Source organism: Bos indicus, chromosome 12, assembly GCF_029378745.1.
Source record: "Bos indicus isolate NIAB-ARS_2022 breed Sahiwal x Tharparkar chromosome 12, NIAB-ARS_B.indTharparkar_mat_pri_1.0, whole genome shotgun sequence".
Lineage (NCBI taxonomy): Eukaryota > Metazoa > Chordata > Mammalia > Artiodactyla > Bovidae > Bos > Bos indicus.
This window is the reverse complement of record NC_091771.1, coordinates 89,172,767-89,194,711: the sequence shown is the minus strand read 5'-3', so window position 1 is coordinate 89,194,711 and position 21,945 is coordinate 89,172,767. Positions and strand designations below refer to the sequence as shown.

The following is a 21,945-nucleotide window of genomic DNA, read 5'->3' as shown; positions in this document are numbered from 1 at the left end:
GCACCTGTAGGCCCGGTGTCCTGGGCGCCAGAGGCCCGGGTCCCGCAGGCTCGGGACGCCGTGGTCCGGGGCGGGGGCCAGGTCACGTCTGTCTGCCGCCATCACTTGTCCAACGGTTCCCCGCACTCCAGACCGCGGGTCACACTGCCCAGGACTACTGAACCCAACTGAGTCAGACCTGCCCTGGAAGGTCAACCTGCAGCTCCTCTCAGGGAGAGGCTGCCTCTCCTGGGGTCCTCGGGACAGACTCCTCCCTCTGCTCATGCGAGCCTAACTCTGGGCAACAGCCTCTGGGGAGGGTCTGGAGACAGGGGACCCTGACCACAGCTAACCGGCCTCCTTGCAGCACTGGCCCTCCATGCCTCGCTCTCAGCTCACACTGCCTTCTGTCTGTGACCTCAGATCAGAATGGATTTACATTCTGCAGCAGCCGTGGGCCGTGCGCTCCCGGGCCTGTGCAGGGTAGGGGTAGGGGGCAGTGGGGGGTTCTCACTCATGGCCTGCACCTGCCTCTCTGCTGGCCCCCCCAGGGACGGTAAACGCATTGCAGGATGCTCGGGACGGTGGGGGGGGGCCCTCTTTATCAGACCACAGAGCAGCCGCAGCGCAGGCAGGAAGCTCGTCTCGTCACACTAGGACCTCTCCCCTCCCACCAAGTGTCTCCTCTCAGTAGTAGCAGAAAATGTCCTGAGCTCTGCTGCTTGTTTTAACTTGCCTTAATGGCAAAAGCTTTATACTTTTCTTCAGATTACAAAAGCAATACATGATCAGTATAAAACTTTTTAGCACAAGACAAACAGATGAAAATAACAATAACCCACAACCTTGACATCCAGAGGTAATCACTGGTTAACACTTCTTTGTATACTTTTCCACATTTTTTCTATGCATATATTTATATGAATCCATTTGTATGAATTTGTATTTATATGAATACAAAGGCATATATACGAAAAACAGGATCGTGTCAGATGCACAGTTTGTAACATGCTTTTTTCACCTAATACAGTATAAACTTCTTTTCACATCAATAAGCCTGAATCTACATCCTCTCGCTAAAGGTCTGCACTGTACTCCTTTGCACAAACTGTCAGTAATGTACCGGTTCACAGAGTGAAGCTGCTTTCTTTACTGCAGTCAACAAAGCTGCAAGGAACGTTTCATTTTTGCTTTATTTTGAAGTACTGCTATACAGTATTATATAGGTTATAGGTGCATAACACAGGGATTCACGACTTCAAAGGCTGTCCTCCACCTGTAGTTACTGTAAACGAGGGAACACTTTCGTCTGGCCATCTTTGCGCATGTGGACCATCAGTTCCTGGGGCGAATTCCTAAAGGTGGAATGGAAATGTTTATTCTGCATCAAGAATAAATAAGATTATTCCTACAGCCTACATGTTAATTAATCTCTGACATTTTAATAGTGTTTCAAGACAAAGTAATAAATGGGATAATTTTATACTTAAAAAAAAGGACAGACTTTTATATTTATTTGCGTTTTCAAATTGCGTCTCTCCAAGTTTAAACACCTGGGGCAGAGGATCACTGAATTATCTGGTGCATCAGGAGGACAGACCTTGGCCACAGGCCTCTGGGCCCCGCCAATCACGTGACAAGACGCGGCCCACAATGTTCAATTATAACACACTTGTAGTCAGATCAGGCTTGGGCTGTCAACACAAGTCTTTTCTGTTAAAACCAACAGCAATGTTTTAAGCCTCCCTCGGCCCTTAATATTCATTCTGTTCTAAAACACTGGCCTTTGAGCCACCTGTGCTCAAGGGCTAAGTGCTGACTCAAAGCCCACCAGACAGTCCCCAGACAACCTCCTTGGAGAAGCTTCCAAGAACCTAATTGGGGGGCTCCTCTTTCTCCGACTCCCCGCTCCCCAGAGCCCGGCACACACAGTGTGAAGGTGGGACCCCGCTGAAGGCTCTGTCACCCCTGAGATTTCAAAGGACAGTTGCAGCTGTATTTCTGGTTAGTTGTGCAGACCGTGTGTAAAGTTATAAAACTGTTAACTGGAAAAGCTGAGTTCGAGTTGGCTAAGAAAATTTTATCAGCAAAAATAAAAAACAGAATGAACATCATTAGTGGAAAATTAATTTAACATTCTTAAAGCTGCAAAAAAAAAAAAAATCCAGATACTTTATTTCCATTGCTTTTATCCCTTTTTCCAACAGCAAAGCAATGAGTGCTTCTTACAGAAAAGGTGGAAATAGAGACAGGCAAGGAGGGTCTCATGCAGGGAGCGGGATGCAGGCAGCCCTGTTCTAACACACACACAGCGCTCAGCTTTTAAGGGCAGTGTATAATGTCCTGTTTTCTCACCTACCACCACAGTTAGTGAATTCAATACCATCAGATTTGAGGAAATAGGACTGCCGTTACAAGCAGTACAGAGAAGCTGAAATGAAGTAACACAACAAACCCCTAAACCTGTAACACTTCAGTAGCACAGTGACACCTGTAATGCACACACCAGCTGGCCCGCACCGTAACGTCTGTGACACACAGCAGCGTCGGCACTGCACAGCAGCGTGAAGGCCGCAACCTGGGGTATTTACTCTCAACCCAAGTCCGTATGGTTGTTAAAATGTTTTCTAAATCTGTGTTTTCCAAAGAAACCCGTGGGTCCTCTTGGGCCACGGCCCACCTAAACCCTGTGATGGGCAGCCCTGTCTGCTTTGAGCCCAATCGTGCATTCTGAAATAAAATCGGATACGACTCAGGAGTAAAAATTGAGTCTTCGAGCTGTGAAATGTCACGGACCTATTTCACCAGCTTTTAGGTGAGGCCATAATTTGCACCTGACGTTCTGTCCTGCTCATTCTGCTAAGACTTGAAAAAATCTCTCCACGAGTAGGAGGATCTCTGCTCTCTGCTCTTGGTCCCCGTTCCTGTGGAAGCCGCAGCAGAGAGCTCTCACCTCCTCGCTCTCAGAACAGCCTGAGCCCCCAAGTCGCCCCAGGCCCACTACCCCCGTGCAGGGCACCAAGCCCAGGCTTGTGTGTTCATGGACCTGAGTGCAGAAGGCACGGGGCTCAGGCAGGTGCCCCAGCCACCTTCCTTGAAACTACGGTTTCTGCTCTTTGATGCATCCCCCATGCAGCCCCCTCTGAAGCAGAAAGAGGAGGGCAGTCTGGAAGGGGAGCCAGGCCAGCCCCAGCTCTGCTCCTTCCGGTCACCCACACCCTGCAGGGACTTAGAGGTGGGGCTGGGGGTCCTCCCAGAGGCGGAAAAAGTGCCCCTGGCATTTCCTCCAGCTGAGATGGAGACATCTCTGGTGGAACCCAGAAAGTGCCCCCTGAGGATCCAGGATGAGGGCAGAGGTGGGAGAGAGAAGACCCAGCCTGTCTCGCAGGAAGAAAGGCAGGTGGGGGACAGTGAGAGGCAGGACGGCAGGAGAAGCCCCGGGGGGAACAGAGGGGATGGAGCCCCTGGTCAGCTGGCGGCTGCATTCCTGACCTTCCTGGCCTCAATTGGGGACACCTAACCTGGTATCTGGTTTCCTTTCATCCTTATCAACAGTTAGCTGTCAGCAGAAGATTAAATGGCCAGAACGTGATCTTACCACAAACAAAATGGGAATAAAATTTCCATTCTGCCTGGAACAACAGCGGCCTTGAGAAGCCACAGCTTAAACAAGAATCAGAAACCCACAAGATCACGTAAGACTCAATGCTGCCATTCACATGGCGCACGGCTCCTTTCTATCTGAATGTGCTCAATAACAAGGATTCTTACATCCGTAAGAACTAGGAAGAAAAAAAAATCATTCCACAAAGACCCATAGAGCTTTATGTACTCTATTACGTAATGCTGTGTGGATGAATTTACAACTATCCCAGGTCCGCAGAAATCCAACTGAACTTGTTTTAAACATTCACACCTCTGTTCACAGCAACCAAAGGCATCTTGTTTGGATATTCAAACACACGGCAACGGTAGGTCTATCTGGGCTCTGGGTTCCGGGAGCGGCTGCCAGAAAACCACCCACTTTCAGATAATCACGATTGTGTGATCACTGACCTAGAGCCAGACATCCTGGAATGTGAAGTCAAGTGGGCCTTAAGAAGCACCACTCTGAACAAAGCTAGTGGAGGTGATGGAATTCCAGTTGAGCTATTTCAAATCCTGAAAGATGACGCTATGAAACTGCTGTACTCAATATGCCAGGAAATTTGGAAAACTCAGCAGTGGCCACAGGACTGGAAAAGGTCAGTTTTCATTCCAATCCCCAAGAAAGGCAATGCCAAAGAATGCTCAAACTACCGCACAATTACACTCATCTCACACGCTAGTAAAGCAATGCTGAAAATTCTCCAAGCCAGGCTTCAGCAATATGTGAACCGTGAACTTCCAGATGTTCAAGCTGGTTTTAGAAAAGGCAGAGGAACCAGAGATCAAATTGCCAACATCCGTTGCATCATGGAAAAAGCAAGAGAGTTCCAGAAAAACATCTATTTCTGCTTTATTGACTATGCCTAAGCCTTTGACTGTGTGGATCACAATAAATTGCGGAAAATTCTGAAAGAGATGGGAATACCAGACCACCTGACATGGCCCCTGAGAAATCTGTATGCAGGTCAGGAAGCAACAGTTAGAACTGGACATGGAACAGACTGGTTCCAAATAGGAAAAGGAGTACATCAAGGCTGTATACTGTAACCCTGCTTATTTAACTTATATGCAGAGTACATCATGAGAAACGCTGGGCTGGAAGAAGCACAAGCTGGAATCAAGATTGCCGGGAGAAATATCAATAACCTCAGACATGCAGATGACACCACCCTTATGGCAGAAAGTGAAGAACTAAAGAGCCTCTTGATGAAAGTGAAAGAGGAGAGTGAAAAAATTGGCTTAAAGCTCAACATTCAGAAAACTAAGATCATGGCATCCAGCCCCATCACTTCATGGCAAATAGATGGGGAAACAGTAGAAACAGTGTCAGACTTTATTTTGGGGGGCTCCAAAATCACTGTAGATGGTGACTACAGCCATGAAATTAAAAGACGCTTACTCCTTGGAAAGAAAGTTATGACCAACCTAGACAGCATATTAAAAAGCAGAGACATCACTTTGCCAACAAAGGTCCATCTAGTCAAGGCTATGGTTTTTCCAGTCGTCGTGTATGGATGTGAGAGTTGGACCATAAAGAAAGCTGAGCACTGAAGAAGTGATGCTTTTGAACTGTGGTGTTGGAGAAGACTCTTGAGAGTCCCTTGGACTGCAAGGAGATCCAACCAGTCCATCCTAAAAGAGATCAGTCCTGACTGTTCATCGCAAGGACTGATGCTGAAGCTGAAGCTCAAATCCTTTGGCCACCTGATGCAAAAAGCTGACTCATTTGAAAAGCCCCTGATGCTGGGAAAGATTGAAGGCGGGAGGAGAAGGGGACGGCAGAATGAGATGGTTGGATAGAATCACCGACTCAGTGGACATGAGTTTCAGTAAGCTCTAGGAGTTGGTGATGGACAGGGAGGCCTGGCGTGCTGTGATCCATGGGGTCGCAAAGAGTCAAGACACCGCTGAGCGACTGAACTGAACTGCTGAACTTAGCCCTTTCTGGGTGTGGGTTCGGCCCTGGGCCTCGGAGGGCCTCCATGTGGTTCTGTTCAGCAGATATAAGGGCAGGTGGGCCCTCCGCCCAGCCCCGCTGAGCTCTGCCGCTAGCCAGCACCACTCACTCAGCACTGCCCGGGTGTGGGGGAAGTGGGGCCAGGGCACCTGAGACCCCAAGGAGCGGCAGCGACGGCAGCAGGAGCAGACTCTGGGCCTCATCCGGCCCTGGCCTGACAACTGACGTCACCACCAGTCGTCTCCCGTGGACTGTGCTGGCCGCCTGAGAACCAGCCCCTCCGTCTCCCCTCTCATTAAAGACCTAACACCCGGTGCCCCACCCACACAGAGAAAGCCAGCCGCAGATCCCAGGGGTCAGAACCCGCCTGAGACAGCAGAGGCCGCCGCCCACGGGCCAGGGGCCCCGCGCCACCCCCAGAGCAGGGCTGGGCCCCTTGCTCCCAGAGCTCCGTCTATCCCCCATCACAACCCGTCCTCTGGGGGCGCTGCGCCTGCCTCCCCCTGTTTACTCCACCTGCTGGAGAGCCGTGCGTGTGTGTGTGCGTGTGAACCACGCTTACAAGCGAGGACATGGACTCCAGGGGCGTGTGGACGGCGTCCCCGGCCGCAGAGTGACATGTGGATTTTACACGCTGGAGGCCTCGTCCTGGCCTTGAAGCCAGAATCCAGGATCTACTGAGAAGGTGGCTTTGCAGAAGGGTCCCGGGGCCAGCGCCTGGACCGTCACTTCCCAGGCCTGCAAGTCTGTGCATAAAGTCTTCTCAGCACTTCGCTGGCTATAGGCCTAGAGGTGGTCAACCCGTGGCTGGAATGAACACGCTTGATGCTGGGCGGGTGGTAGGCTGGGGTCTATGTCCTGACCCCCGGGTCCTCCCACGTCCCCGTCCCCCGCAGGGCCAGCGAACCCAGGGAGCTGGCAGTGGGCAGCTTGGGCCAGCACAGGACCTGCCATGGGTCCACGCGGGCTGCAGCCTTTATCCAGGTCAAGACGTGAACCAAACTGCCCTTTCCTCGGGCACTGGTGGGAAGTCAGTCATCAGCCGACAAAGTGCAGAAGGCGCCTGACCCGTCTGCAGCGAGGCTGGGCCAAAAAAGAGAAAGACCAGTGCCGGCCGGCGACCACGTCCCAGCGGAGCACAGGCCTCTGTGGGGACGAGCCTCCACCGACCCCAGCCCTGACGCCCCTGCGAGGTGCGCCGGTAACGGGATGAGAGAAGCCACGCCCCCAGCCCTGCCGCCCCTGACACGGGCACAGGTAATGGCTGAGGGAGGCCACGCCCCCAGCCCTGACGCCCCTGCCACGTGCTCGGTAATGGCTGTGGGAGGCCACGCCCCCAGCCCTGACGCCCCTGCCACATGTTCGGGTAACCACGCCCCCAGCCCTGACTCCCCTGCCACGTGCTCGGGTAACGGCTGAGGGAGGCCACGCCCCCAGCCCTGAGGCCCCTGCCACGTGCTCAGGTAACGCCTGAGGGAGGCCACGCCCCCAGCCCTGACGCCCCTGCCACATGTTCGGGTAACCACGCCCCCAGCCCTGACGCCCCTGCCACGTGCTCAGGTAACGCCTGAGGGAGGCCACGCCCCCAGCCCTGACGCCCCTGCCACATGTTCGGGTAACCACGCCCCCAGCCCTGACTCCCCTGCCACGTGCTCGGGTAATGATTGAAGGAGGCCACGCCCCCAGCCCTGACGCCCCTGCCACGTGCTCGGGTAACGGCTGAGGGAGGCCACGCGGCCGTCTTCAGGAAGCCGACGCCGGAGCTCGCCGAGGACGCGCACCGCACTCTCTCATCTTTACTCTTCAGCCAGCTCTTCCGAGGACCACAACGCGCAACCGGGGCACCTCGCCGGCTCCTGACAGCCGCGGCTTTTAACGAGCCACACTGTTTAAGAGACAGAAGTGTTCAACTTTACAACGACGTTTCTTGTTAATCAATTAAGTACTTAATAAGAACGGGGCTTCGTGCTTTTGAAACCATGCTGCTGTCTAAAAAGTGGCACAGCAATTTATGAAACCAAACAATTTCAATTTAAGAACAACAACAAAAAAACGTCATATCACCTTTGGAGCAGAAATAACAGGAAACTGCTTGTCACAGACCCAACAATTTTACAGAAAAAAATTCCTCAAATTTAAGTTTCATCCATTTCTTAATCTTTTTTTTTTAGATAGTAAAAGAATAAACATTATAGATAAACTCAAAACAGAAACTTTATCTGATCCAGTCAATCAACAGACTGTAGTTTCTGGAAGAAAATTTCTCATAAAGTGCTATAATTCCTATTATCAATGCACTTAGGAGAAAAGCATATGGCTTTCTAACACCATTAAACAAACATCATTATGAGCTACACTATTTGAGTGTACTGCCAACTAGATATAACTCTTAGTTATGAGATATTCTGTCTCATTACAGAATTACTTGTTTAATGACAAGTATCAGGTTTTCTTCTCTGGAGCAATAATCACCACTCGCTGTTCTCAACAAATACATATTAAGCAAAACATAAAGCCCAAATGAATCCTCACATTCAAGTACTTAAATTTTAATAAAGCTTACCATCACCAATTATTTAAAAGAAAAAAGAAAAAAAACCCTCCTGCCAAGGGTACATTTTCCATTAAAATTTAATCAATGCTTAGGTTTCAATAAGTCTTCCCATGACCCTGATAAGATCTTTTTCATTGATTAAAAAAAAAAAAAATGCTTCCAAAAAAGCAAGATAAACAGTATCAAATGTAGAATAAACTACTTAAAACAGCCCGTAAATCAGTTTGTATTTAGGAAGATGAAAAAGTTTTAGAAACGGATGGTGATGATAACTATGCAAATGTAACTTAAAGCCAATGGATTATATTATGCGCCTATCTGGAAATGGTTTAAATGGTAAATCTTATGTATATTTTACCACAATAAAAAAAAAAAACTGCCCATAAACCAACCTACGGTACATTCACTCACTAGGTCAATGCATCTTTGTAATGTTACAACCATCCTAATTTATTATGTCACATCTTCATTTTGCCATGTAATTCCTTTTTTATACTTTTATTGGAATATACAGTTGATTTACAACATTGTGTTAGTTTCGAGGGTGAGCAAAGTGCGTCTGTTGTGCATACACACGCAGCCGCTCTTTTCACATTCTTTCCCCTGCAGGTCCTTACAGAGTATTGAGTACAGCTCCTTGTGCTTTACAGCAGGTCCTGATGATTTTAAACCAAATTTAAACCTTTATCACAGGTAACATACATACTCCATGTTTTAAGTAATGGAATTTTAGGGGCGGCCACGTGGCCCTACTGTATAATGTGACCGTAACACACCATTTCTGCCACACCGCCCCCACTGTCCACCGAGGCCTGCTGCGCTGGGCTGGCCTCTGGCCTCCGTGGACCCCCAGCCCTGTAATTCTAGGGCCCAGAGCCACCCCGTCCCCCCAGATCTGGACCCCAAGCCCTGTGATTCCCCGGCCCGGAGCCGCCCCGTCCCCCCAGATCTGGACCCCCAGCCCTGTGACTCCGGGGCCCGGGGCCACCCCGTCCCCCCAGATCTGGACCCCCAGCCCTGTGATTCCGGGGCCCGGAGCCACCCCGTCCCCCCAGACCCGGCTCCTGTCACCTCCCCTTCCTTCCCACTGCCCGTCTCCTTCTCATCCCCAGCCCTGCCCGACACGCAGCCAGCCTACTGCGTGCCTATTTGCCGTCTTCGCCCTCCACAGTGTCCCCTGTGCATACAGCGAGTGTCAACAACCATCTGGTGAACAGCAATGCTGAGCACCTAGTGTGCACTGAGCTCGTCACACGCCTCCCCCTGCTAGAATCCGCAGGCTTGCCCCCCACCTGAGCTTCAATGTCAGAAAAACAGTGGGAAGAGCTGGACAGTATCAGACGTGAGGACACACGCAGACTCTAACCACAGGACGGTCACCCCAGCTTTCTAACACATACACTGCCTTCAGGTGCCTCCCCAAGTCAAAAAGTGCGCGGACACACCTCACGGTTATCTACGACTTTAATGGCTTATCTATTCGATCCAAATCAAAATGACTATTTCCAAACACTTCCTAAAGAGAAAAGGGAAGTTAAATCACTCCACGTGCATGCAAGTGGTCCGTCCCTTTCAGATCCTTTACATGAAAAGGATGGACAAATCCAGGCCTGCCTTACCTTCAGATCACTTATCTCCTGCACCAATAATCGCCCCATCACTTTGTTCCAGGGAATAATAACTTTAATTCCATGATTTAAAAACTCATGTTTTCTGGGCAGGACACTGAGGCCCTCCTGAAAAATCACACAGAAATCCAGATGACGCTCCCATGGCAGAACTTCATTGTCCCTAATCCTTTGCTGAAAATAGGCTGGAGGAAATCCTCTTTTCTCTGAAGGAGGGAGATTACGTAACAGATGACCAGCCTGTAAATTTAGCCGCCTCCTTTCATGACAGCGGGGTCTGTCCGGAGCAGGTGGGAGGAACAAGGCCGGCACCCAGGGCAGGGGCAGACACACTCGGCCTGGAAATAAACTTGATCTTGAGGGGCAGATTCCATCAACTGAACAGACAGTTCAGAGAAGACAGAGGGGGCGCTCCCCCAACCCCGGGTCCTGTGGCTTTGACAAGGGCCCCGGCATCAGACAGACAGGGCCAGCCCCCAGCACCAGAGGCCGGGCCAGCTCCCCGCCGTATCAGGGTCTCTTCCGACAGGGCTGTGTAACAGCCTGAGCAAGTTTTTAATGAGAACCAGGCTGCGATTACAGGGAGACCTAGGAAGGAAAGCTCCTCAGCGCTGGCTTGGGAACTCTCAGGTCACCACGAAAGCCCAGCATGCGTGGGCAGCAGGGTGACCCCACATCCTGGGCCCACAGAGAAGTCACGTCCCTGTCACCCTAGCGACAGCTTGGGGTCACCTTCCAGCCACCCCGTTTCGATTCTGCTGGAGGTGAGGAGGCTGCCCTGCACAGAGCAGGCCGACAGCACAGCCCCTAAAGCTGATCCCATTGACTCGGGGACCGGCCACTTCCCAGCCCCCTCCGCCCAATCCAGTTACGTGGGGGACATCTGTCCGGTCAACGAGACAGACGCTGCGGATTTAGTCCTAACAAACCCAGACGACACTTGACACCAACCACCACTCTGCTTCCAAGCCTCCTAGCTAGTGCTAGAGTGTGCTCAGTTGCTCAGTTTCGTCCGACTCTGTGTGACCCCACGGACTGTACCCACCAGGCTCCTCCGTCCACAGGATTCTCCAGGGAAGAATACTGGAGTGGGTTGTCGTTTCCACCTCCAGGGACGAGAACATAAACCCAGGTGCAAGAATTTCACCGTCTAAAGGTGCTGAAATCACAGAGTCTGTTCTCTTATCACTGTGAAACTATGTGAAAAATCAACAGCAAAAGATATTTTAAAATAACCCACGTGTTTTCAAGTGCAGTGTGACACTTACCAAGAGCGGTCTTTGACTTAGCCACTGAAAGACTCAATAAAGTTAGAAGACCAAAAAATCCAAGCCTCCCACAGTAAAAAGGCAAAGAGAAAGACAGGAACACACAGGCCCTTGACGGATCAGCGCTCGGACGGTGGGCACCGTGGTCTCTCAGCGCTAACAACGGCCAAAACCCGCTCCACAGCCCAGAAGAGTGACCGTTCCTGCTGCACCTCTACTCTGTTAGCCCCCGATTCTGGGAATGCTTCTTTTGGTTTGATAAAACAGTCAACAGTCCATGCACTTTTTCAAACTGCCTCCTTTGTGGTTCTCTACCTGTGTGAGTACTGACAATCTGAATCGCACCAAGTTGAACAGTATTCAGCCACAAACGGAACTGTGCCCCCTGAACCGCTAACCCCCACCGTGACTGTGGGTGGAGACGGGACCTGGGGAAGCCGTGGAGATGAAACGCGGGCGTAAGGGTGGTGCTGTCCCTGACGGGCCCGTGTCCTCGCAGGACGAGGGACAGAGATCACTCACTCTGCCCCCCACCCCAGGAGCAGCCGCCTGAGGCCAGGAGAAGGCAGCCGTCTGGCCTCACCGGACCCGCCTGCCAGCCCTGGGCCGCACTTGCAGCCCCAGGCCTGAGAAACCGGGCTCCGCTGTGGCCCCAGCCCCACACCAGGACAGGCACGGACCCATCACAGCTTCGTGTTTTAGATGCCGGCGCTAAACCCACCACCACCGAGGTTCACGGACCCGCCACGAGCATCTTAGAACCACCCCGGAATCGAGGCCAGCTTTTCACCCGAGGACGCCGCCTTCCTCAGCCACATTCTCAGCCTCCACATCCTCAACGACCAGACGTGTGTTGACATGACGCACATCTCAGGCGGGCCTCCAACCTCAGACCATGACAGAGACGTGGAGGAGAAAGGACACTGGGTGGGCAAAGCAAAGGCCCGCCGCCGTCCACGTGGCAGGGAGCCCCTCAGCCATGTGGATGGCGGGGTGGCCGGCTACCCCTGGGGCGCGGCCAAGAGCAGCGGGCTGGATGACCCAGGCCCCCCCGTCTGCTGTGCTCGCAGGAGTGTCCACGAGCCCCACAGAAACTCACCAGCAGCCTACGCATCTTCCTAGGCCACAGGCTCCTGGGTGCCTGCAGCCACACCCAGGCCGGCATGGGAGGGGGTCCTGGAACAGACGCAGGCCTCCCCTGGCAGGTAAGAGGGGAGGGAAACGGAAGCCAGCCTCGTGCGTCCCGATGAGGCGCCAGGAACCCCAGCCTTGCCCCGTCACAGAGCCCGCGAGGCAGGCGCAGGGTCAGCACGGCAGAAGCAAAGTGACCGGAAGTCAGCAGCATCTTGCCCGAGCCACCCACCTCGGTTAACATGTTCTCGGTTAACATGTTTTACCCGCAAAACACACACAGCAGACGGCGCAGACTCCCCCGACAGCTGCGGCTAGCTGGTGCGTCGTGTGGGGGCAGACTGCGGCTGGATGACGCGGACACACAGCTGTCCCCCAGGAAAACCGGCTCCTTCCACCGCCTACGCCCAAACCTTGTCAGACACTCCCCGGGGGTGCGTGGACTCTGAAACCCACCAAAGGCAAAACAAAACCACAGAGAAACAGGAAACATCTTGCCCACAGAAGCTCAGGAGGGTGGGAGGCAGTTAAACGTTTGCAGAGCGAGAACTTGGAAATGGATCCATCTGGACGAGCTCTATCCTGAGAGCGTGACTGACAGACACCCAGACGGCAGGACGGCGGGGCACGTACGTGTGAATGTTACCAGCACAGTCCTCTCGAGAGGAGGGGGCCCGGAGGCAGTGAGTTTCCTCCGTCTCCACTTAAAAAGGTAGGGAAAGTACGTGCAGGGTTGGCTGGAAGAGGCAGCTAACGACTAAGCTGCCCACAGCGCTGCCCTGCTCTGGCCTGGCCTACGCCCAGGTGACGAAGGGACAGGCAAGGCAGGAGCGCAGAGCCCTCTCCGACTCGGCCACGGCGGGCTTCTCCGGTCCACACGCAGCATGAGTGAGCCTCCCGCCAGGGACACTGCTGGACCCGCTCCCCACCCAGCGTCAGCACACACACCAGGGGACGCGGGGCCCGGGCTCCGCTCCCGACGGCCAGTCATCGGGTGCTTCTAACCCACTGACCGACGGACAAAGCTTGGTTTGGGCTCAGGGGTCCACCCCACTGGAGAAGCCTGGACCCTCGGTAGACAGGGGTCGGGAGGCAGGGCAGCCGCAGGGCAGGGCGCCAAGCCCTCCATGAAGGGCAGCCACCCGGCGCCAGACGGCCAGGTCACACCTTTGTCCAAACAGTGGGGAAATCTGGGCACTCGGGGACAATCGTGTTCAGTCGCTCAGGCGTGTCCGAATCTTTGTGACCCCAAGCACTGCAGCCGCCAGTCCTCTGTCCACAGGATTTCCCAGGCAAGGATACTGGAGTGGGCTGCCATTTCCTTCTCCACGGAGTCTCCTGTGTTATCAGGCGGAATCTTTACCCCCAGGACACAATCAGCCGCGTTTCAATGTTGGCCATAAACTCAGGCAGTTCTGAAGCCACAGAGTGTCTGATGCAACCGTATCAGAGGGCCAGTTCCCCTCCTGTTTTCAGACAAGGTTCTCAGCATTCAGGAGACTAGCGGCACTGGGGACCCGCCCCCCCCTCCCCCGCCCTGCCCAGAAAATAGAAAGCGTTTGAGCCAAAGGCTCTGCACTGTGTGCTCCAGGACCCCCAGGGGGCCAGGTAAGAATGCCCATTCACAACCAGACCCCAGCAGAGGGTCCTTGCCAGGCGGGGGTCCGAGGGGTGGATGCGAGGAAAAGAGGGGGCAAGTCCTGGGGTCCCTGTGGGCGGAGGATCAGCCGTGAGGACAGAAAGAACCACAGACAGAGAGTGGGGGAAGCTCCCGGGGTCAGGAAGCCCCTCCAGATGCGAGGGGACCCTGGGCTGTGACGCTGGGGAGGTCACTTCCTCCCCGGGGGTTTATCAGGAGAGGGGCAGGACCACACACCTCCCTGGCCTCCTCCTCACTGTTCTGAGAAACTACCAGGGAAGGAGACTCCAAAGGTGTGAAATGGCCTCAACAAGCCTTTCAAGGCCTGTCCTTAACCCATTCAGGTCCTTGCAAGCACCTGAGCACCCAAGGGCGCACCTTCGAGGGTCTTAGCAACAGCTGTGGTGAGAGGCGGAACTGACCGCTGGACAGAGGTTTACGAGCTGTCCCGGCCCAGGGGGGGGGTCTGCAGCCGCGGCCATGGGGGCACCCAGGCCTCCCAGCAGGGCGCTGACGGGGAGGACAGGGCGCCAGCCCCAAGCAAAGGGCCTGCCGACCGGCTCAGCCCCCTCTCTGCCTGGACCCACCCGCCAGACATCGAGGCTCAGAGGCCCGCAGCCTCCAGCCCCGGCACACTTGGACGGCAACCCAGGCCCTCCCTGCCTCCCAGCTGATCAGGGTGCATCAGGGAACACAAAACTACAAAGCCCAGAAGGAACTTCTGGGGCCCTAGGGCTACAGATCCTTTCTGCATCCCATGCTGCTTCTTATTTGAGGGAACACTGTTTTGCCCCCATGACCTTCCCTGAAGAACCAAAGGGCAGACTCATCAGGGCAGGGAGTGGGTGCAGAGACCAGGGAGGGGCCGTCAGGATATAGCCTGGGGCCAGGCCAGTGCCCTTGAGGCTCACCCACAGCAAGTTCTGAGTCCTTCGGAACTAAGACCCCACCCAGGTGGGGGAAGGTCACGGGCTGAGCACAGATTCCAGAGCACCGCCCTGTCACAAGCCACCAGGCCTTAGGAAGAAAGTCAACCACCGTGCGGCCCCCACCCCCACATTCCGCCTTTACAGTCTCTCTGAGCACCATCAAGGAGGTCAGCTTTTCTGAGCACGAGCTGCCCCTCCCTGCTTGGCCCCACCATCAACCTTTCTTGGCTTGTCTGACCTTCACGACCTCACCTGGTGTCAGGCAGAGACCCTGTGTGTGGCTGAGGTTGGGGGTGAGGGCAGAAGGGGGACCCCCGGTGGGCCGCCTCAGGCTGAGCGCCCACGGGCTGACACACGGGCGCTGCGGGAGGAAGGAGGCAGGCCTGGGAGTCCCTGGAGGACACAGACGTGGGGACGCAGGCAGGGGCCGTGGGGTCAAGGAAGTCTGCTTTAACAAGGGGCAACTGAAAGGCACGACGGAGTGTCACGGGGCTGGTGATGCCGCTGCAGAAGGGAGGTGTGCAGGCTCAGGGCAAAGGGGGACGGGCGGGGGCCCGGAACACAAGCTGCAGCTTTCCAGACCAGGTCACCGCCCCAAACCAGGAGGGTGCCGACAGCAGCTGCAGGGTGGGCCTCCTCCCTGGGGACCGCCGTTCACCACCAAGTTGGGGGGCCACCACCCTCCACACCGTCCACTCGGGGAGGCCGAAGGGGACGCAGTCCCGCGGAGGAGCTGGGGCTGCCAGCGGCGTCAGACCCTTGACAGAGCACCTCCCTGGGCCGCAGGGCACCCCAGTGGCCCCCCGATCCTGACGGTGCTCCCCCCGCAAGGAAACCACATCAAGGGGGTCCCTTTCAAGCGGGAAGATGCCCATGGTCTCAGTCAAAGGCCTGAGCCAGGTCTCCACCTGCACCTGTGAGCCTCCGATGCTGAACTTTGACCTCCACAAACAACTGTGTTTTTTTTTCATATACCAGAATCCAAGTAAAAGCAATCCCTTGTTCAAGCCTGTTGAATTTCTACGGATGTAAAAAATGGCTTTTTATTGATTTTCCTTGCAAATAAATAGCATTTCTGCCTGCATTTAACTTGGTTAAAAAAGCATTTGAGTCTGGGACCTGGGCATCTGCACTCTGACTGCCCCGCACGAGGGTCAGCACGTGTCCAGGCTCCAGCGCCCAGCACAGCCGTAAACAGAGGCCTCCCCACGGAGCCAGCGGCAGCTCAGGGGCTTCCAAGCCATTCCAGGCAACTGCGGACTGAGGTTGGCGTGCTCGCCCCTAAAGATTCTGCAGCAAAACCCAGTCAGCTAAACTCCCTCCCCTCCCCCAGGTTATTAAATCTGCCCTCAGGCAGGAAAGCAAGCACATCAAGATGCCTTGTCCCAAACAGGCAGACAATGGGAGGAATCTAACTTAATAGCCAGGACACGGGTTAAATTACACATCAGGCAGTTGCTTCGAAAGGCGTGTTCCAACACTGAACACTGCAGCACAGCCCTGCTCCGCAGGCGGGGCTGGCCGGCCTTGGGGTCACCAACTTCAAGCACCGAAGGCCTCGGGCGGTTCAGGTGGCCCACCTCAGCGTCCTGGGTGCAGACTCTGAAGCACAGGAGGCCCCAGGGTGTCATGAGAAGCAGCCTTAGGAAGGCAGCTCCGAGGCAGGTGGCATTTAAAGCTTTTAAAGCCAAGACTCATCAGATGAACGTCAGCCTTTAGAGCAGCAGCGGCCAACACTGACGTCCACGGCACAAGCCATTTGGTGGTCAAAAAAACCAAGAGCAGACCCACACACATGCAGATAAGTGGTGAATTTCTTACAAGTTTCAAAGCATTCTAATACAGCCATGCTTGAGGCTCTCCAGGGACCAGCGTTTATTTTTTCCTTATACAGAAAAATCTTAATGTAACCGTTTGTTTCAAAAACAGATCTACTCTCATTAAGGAAGTTTTGCCCATCTTAAAATTAAAAGGTAAGTAATACCCCAGAAAGCAAAAATTGTGAGACACAAATAAGCAGAAACCTGGTCAAGCAGGTATCCAGGCTAAAGTACTGAAACCAAAGTCCAGGGACACAATGACGCAAGCGGCACAGTCAGACCTCCCGGCGGTGAGGCGTGGAGAGGAAGGGCCGCGTCATTCTGCAAGTAGACGTCACGGCAGGCTTTTCACTGGCCTGCAGTCTTCAGCACCCTTGTGTCCAGATGTCCTGAGTCCCCTCTGAGCCCACACACTGCTCCAGAGCAGGACGCCCACACTGACCAGCAGGTGACCCAGGGAGGTACTTGCCCTCTCCTGGCCAGTCACCAGGGACAGAGCTTTGCTAACAGCTATCAGCGACATGGACATCACCAGATGGTCAACACCGAAATCAGATTGATTATATTCTTTGCAGCCAAAGATGGAGAAGCTCTATACAGTCAGCAAAAACAAGACCAGGAGCTGACTGTGGCTCAGACCATGAACTCCTTATTGCCAAATTCAGACTTAAATTGAAGGTAGGGAAAACCACTAGACCATTCAGGTATGACCTAAATCAAATCCCTTGTGATTATACAGTGGAAGTGAGAAATAGATTTAAGGGCCTAGATCTGATAGATAGAGTGCCTGATGAACTATGGAATGAGGTTCGTGACACTGTACAGGAGACAGGGATCAAGACCATCCCCAAGAAAAAGAAATGCAAAAAAGCAAAATGGCTGTCTGGGGAGGCCTTACAAATAGCTGTGAAAAGAAGAGAAGTGAAAAGCAAAAGAGAAAAGGAAAGATATAAGCATCTGAATGCAGAGTTCCAACGAATAGCAAGGAGATAAGAAAGCCTTCTTCAGCGATCAATGCAAAGAAATAGAGGAAAACAACAGAATGGGAAAGACTAGAGATCTCTTCAAGAAAATCAGAGATACCAAAGGAACATTTGATGCAAAGATGGGCTTGATAAAGGACACAAATGGTATGGACCTAACAGAAGCAGAAGATATTAAGAAGAGATGGCAAAAATACACAGAAGAATTGTACCAAAAAGATCTTCACGGCCTAGATAATCACGATGGTGTGATCACTGACCTAGAGCCAGACATCCTGGAATGTGAAGTCAAGTCGGCCTTAGAAAGCATCACTACGAACAAAGCTAGTGGAGGTGATGGAATTCCAGTTGAGCTATTCCAAATCCTGAAAGAAGATGCTGTGAAAGTGCTGCACTCAATATGCCAGCAAATTTGGAAAACTCAGCAGTGGCCACAGGACTGGAAAAGGTGTTTTAATTCCAATCCCAAAGAAAGGCAATGCCAAAGAATGCTCAAACTACCGCACAATTGCACTCATCTCACACGCTAGTAAAGTAATGCTCAAAATTCTCCAAGCTAGGCTTCAGCAATATGTGAACCGTGAACTTCCTGATGTTCAAGCTGGTTTTAGAAAAGGCAGAAGAACCAGAGATCAAATCGCCAACATCTGCTGCATCATGGAAAAAGCAAGAGAGTTCCAGAAAAACATCTATTTCTGCTTTATTGACTATGCCAAAGCCTTTGACTGTGTGGATCACAATAAACTGTGGAGAATTCTTAAAGAGATGGGAATACCAGAACACCTGATCTGCCTCTTGAGAAATTTGTATGCAGGTCAGGAAGCAACAGTTAGAACTGGACATGGAACAACAGACTGGTTCCAAATACGAAAAGGAAAGGAGTACGTCAAGGCTGTATATCGTCACCCTGTTTATTTAACTTATATGCAGAGTACATCATGAGAAACACTGGACTGGAAGAAGCACAAGCTGGAATTAAGATTGCTGGAAGAAATATCAATAACCTCAGATATGCAGATGACACCACCCTTATGGCAGAAAGTGAAAAAGAACTAACCAGCCTCTTGATGAAAGTGAAAGTGGTGAGTGAAAAAGCTGGCTTAAAGCTCAACATTCAGAAAACAAAGATCATGGCATCTGGTCCCATCACTTCATAGGAAATAGATGGGGAACAGTGGAAACAGTGTCAGACTTTATTTTGGGGGGCTCCAAAATCACTACAGATGGTGACTGCAGCCATGAAATTAAAAGACGCTTACTCCTTGGAAGGAAAGTTATGACCAACCTAGATGGCATATTCAAAAGCAGAGACATTACTTTGCCAACAAAGGTTCGTCTAGTCAAGGCTACAGTTTTTCCTGTGGTCATGTATGGATGTGAGAGTTGGACTGTGAAGAAGGCTCAGCGCCGAAGAATTGATGCTTTTGAACTGTGGTGTTGGAGAAGACTCTTGAGAGCCCCTTGGACTGCAAGGAGATCCAACCAGAGATCAGCACTGGGATTTCTTTGGAAGGAATGATGCTAAAGCCGAAACTCCAATACTGTGGCCACCTCATGCGAAGAGTTGACTCATTAGAAAAGACTCTGATGCTGGGAGGGATTGGGGGCAGGAGGAAAAGGGGACGACAGAGGATGAGATGGCTGGATGGCATCACTGACTCGATGGACGTGAGTCTGAGTGAACTCCGGGAGTTGGTGATGGACAGGGAGGCCTGGCGTGCTGCGATTCATGGGGTCGCAAAGCGTTGGACACGACTGAGCGACTGATCCAATCCGGTCTCATCTGATGAGTGACTCGGGCACTGAGCACCCTCGCAGCGCCGGGCACCACCCTCTGCCCGGCCTGTGTCAGCGCAGTTAACCCTCGTGCCAATCCTCTGGATCGGGGACTCATTCTTACATGAGGAAACTGAGGCAGAGAAAGGCAAACCACCAGGCGGGCCAGGTCCAACCCAGGTGGGCGCCCGGAGACTCTGAAACTGGACGTCTCCCCTCACATCTCTTCTCAGGAGGTAACACTAGCTTTGCATCCACTTTGTTAACACTTTTTTAAAAAGCTCACGGCACAGAAGCACTTTGCCATTTCTGAGTTCAGCACATCTCTATGTGGCTTATATGCATCCAGGCTCACAACCAGTGATGCCAGCTTTGGAAATACCTGGCTTAACCTGGAACAGAATTATCTCCTTCACTCGCCTACTCTACCTCTCTGGAAGTAACCCAGAATAAAATAACCTAGCAACGGTTTCCAAGGACTCCTTTATCTTTGGCAACCCTGAGGCATCATCATGAAAAGGTTTCTGTCCTAGAAATTCTGACTCTGTGACCACAAGACTGGAACAGGATATGACTTTATTTGCACTTATAGAATAAGTCACATACAGAAATCACAAAGAAATATGAATATTCAATCCCAGTCTTTTTTCCCCTCCAGTATAAGGAAATATAATTAATTCCTACATATTGAAACATAATCCAATCATAAGCTAACAGACTGGCTGTTTCTGGAAAAAGCCAAATTAGTTTAATAACATAGACATGAGCTTAATATCATAAAAATGAATGGCTTTCTATGTGAATATGGTGAAGTAGTCAAATGATCAGATGTTTAAAAAAAGACGTGGAAGGAGAAACACAGAAATAGTAATAGTGCCCGTAACCGGGTCCCAGAGACGCCACCAAATACCGCACAGGCCGAGAGAGTCCACTGAAGAGCATTCACCGGTTAGGCTCGCGGGGACACTGGATTTCTTAAGTCTAATATCACAGCAAGGGGCTTTCCTGGTGGCTCAGTGATGAAGAATCCACCTGCAATGCAGGAGATGCAGGTTCGATCCCTGGGTGGGGAAGATCCCCTGGAGGAGGGCATGGCAACCCATTCCAGTATTCTTGCCTGGAGAATCCCAGGGACAGAGGAGCCTGGTGGGCTGCAGTCCATGGGGTCCCAAAGGGTCGGACACGACTGAGTGACACACACACACACATCACATCACAGCAAGGGGGAAATAAGCATGTACAGGACACCAACATTTATACAGGTTGATGTGACACGAGAGAGCTGAAGACCTGAAGGACATAAAAGCACAAACATTGGAACTGCGTCCCGCCAGCTGGGAGGATGAAGGGGTCAGCAACAGGCAGGGAGGGAAGATGTATCAGGCAGAGGGCCCATGGGAGGAGGAGGAGGGGGACCGGCAGGCCTCCCGCCCTCCCTCTCTCCTGGGTAGACTGTGTCAGTGCTGCCGGGTCGGCGCTCCTCTCCATCACAAGTCTTAGAATCCGAGAACAGAAACTGACTGGGAGGTCAGCGAGCACACCCCGGGTCAGCAGGGCCTCCACCCTCTCCGCGACTGCACTGATTCGCGGCGGCGTCCACGGACGGTTTCGCTAACAGCTCTGCTGACCTGTCACGGGCACCAGCTTCTCCAGAACTCACTACTGTAGACAGGAAGGTGGCCGGGGTGCGCACTCACGTTGTCATCTGGACTCAAGAACCCCTAAGGGGACAGCGGGGCCTTTCCCACGGGAAGCCCGCCGGGCCTCTTACCAGAACCCCAGAGAAGTTCACCCCACTCAACTGGAAGGCTCACTGCCCTTCCCCAGGGGAGCTCCCCGACCCTCGAGGCCTCTTTGGTGAGTAGGCTCCGGGGAAGAACTCTTTCAACGTTCCCCTTGGGTGAACAAGAAGCTCGTAAACGTGAACACTGACTAAGGGAATTCCCAGGCCAGAAGAGCTCCCACAGCCGTGCCCCCTTCTAGCGGAAACCTCGGTGCGCGCCACTTGGGCAACCTGTGACCGACCACGTGCGCGCGGGGCCGGGGGCGGGGCTGTCGGAGACCAGGCCGCTTCCTTCGGCCGGGCGCACCCCCGCCGCCCCGGGCTCCCCTCGGCTGACGCGAAACCAAACCAGCCTCCCCTCTGCCACCTCTGGTGGCGGCCACAGCCAGCGAGGACTCCGGGAAGCCCCACGGCTGGCCTCGGATCCGACTGGTAACTCTCGGAGAAAAGCTCCCAAACTTCACTTCCGAAGCCCCATGTGCTGTTACGAAACTAAGGGGCAAAGCCGCTGTCTTTTTCCGTGGGGCGGCCTCTTCCTCTGTCCGACTCCCGACTCCCGGGGCGGACCCGGCACGTGAGGCCGGGCGCGAGCATCCCACTTGAGCCCGGCCCGGCGCCCATCTAAGCTGCCGCGGCCCCAGCGGCCGCCGGGCTCCCGGGAGGCGCGCTGGCGGGTGGGCGCCCGTGCCGTCGGGGCCCGAGGTGCCAGCCCCACAGGGCCCCCTCCCCCGCGTCCTGCAGTCCCCCGGGGCGCGGTCGGCCACCCAGTCCTTCAGCGCCCCCCGGCCAGCGGCCGCGGCCCCGTCCTGTACAGCCCGTGTCCCGGCCCCGGCTCCGCGCGGGTCGCACT

General features: G+C 53.4%; 1 protein-coding gene and 1 long non-coding RNA gene across 6 annotated transcripts in view; both read right to left on the bottom strand.

Annotated features, from left to right (window-relative positions):
* ATP11A (ATPase phospholipid transporting 11A) overlaps positions 1–21,945 on the bottom strand; it is a 105,941-nt gene that overhangs the window by 82,800 nt on the left and 1,196 nt on the right. The window lies entirely within an intron of this gene.
* Positions 1,155–21,942, bottom strand: LOC139186261 (uncharacterized). 2 transcript variants are annotated; one of them, XR_011569832.1, is made up of 2 exons: positions 6,532–21,942; positions 1,155–1,334 (listed from the first exon to the last, which is right to left on the bottom strand). It is a non-coding gene; the product is annotated as an uncharacterized lncRNA (long non-coding RNA). The 2 variants fall into 2 exon arrangements; XR_011569831.1 differs by lacking the exon at positions 6,532–21,942 and adding an exon at positions 6,101–6,525.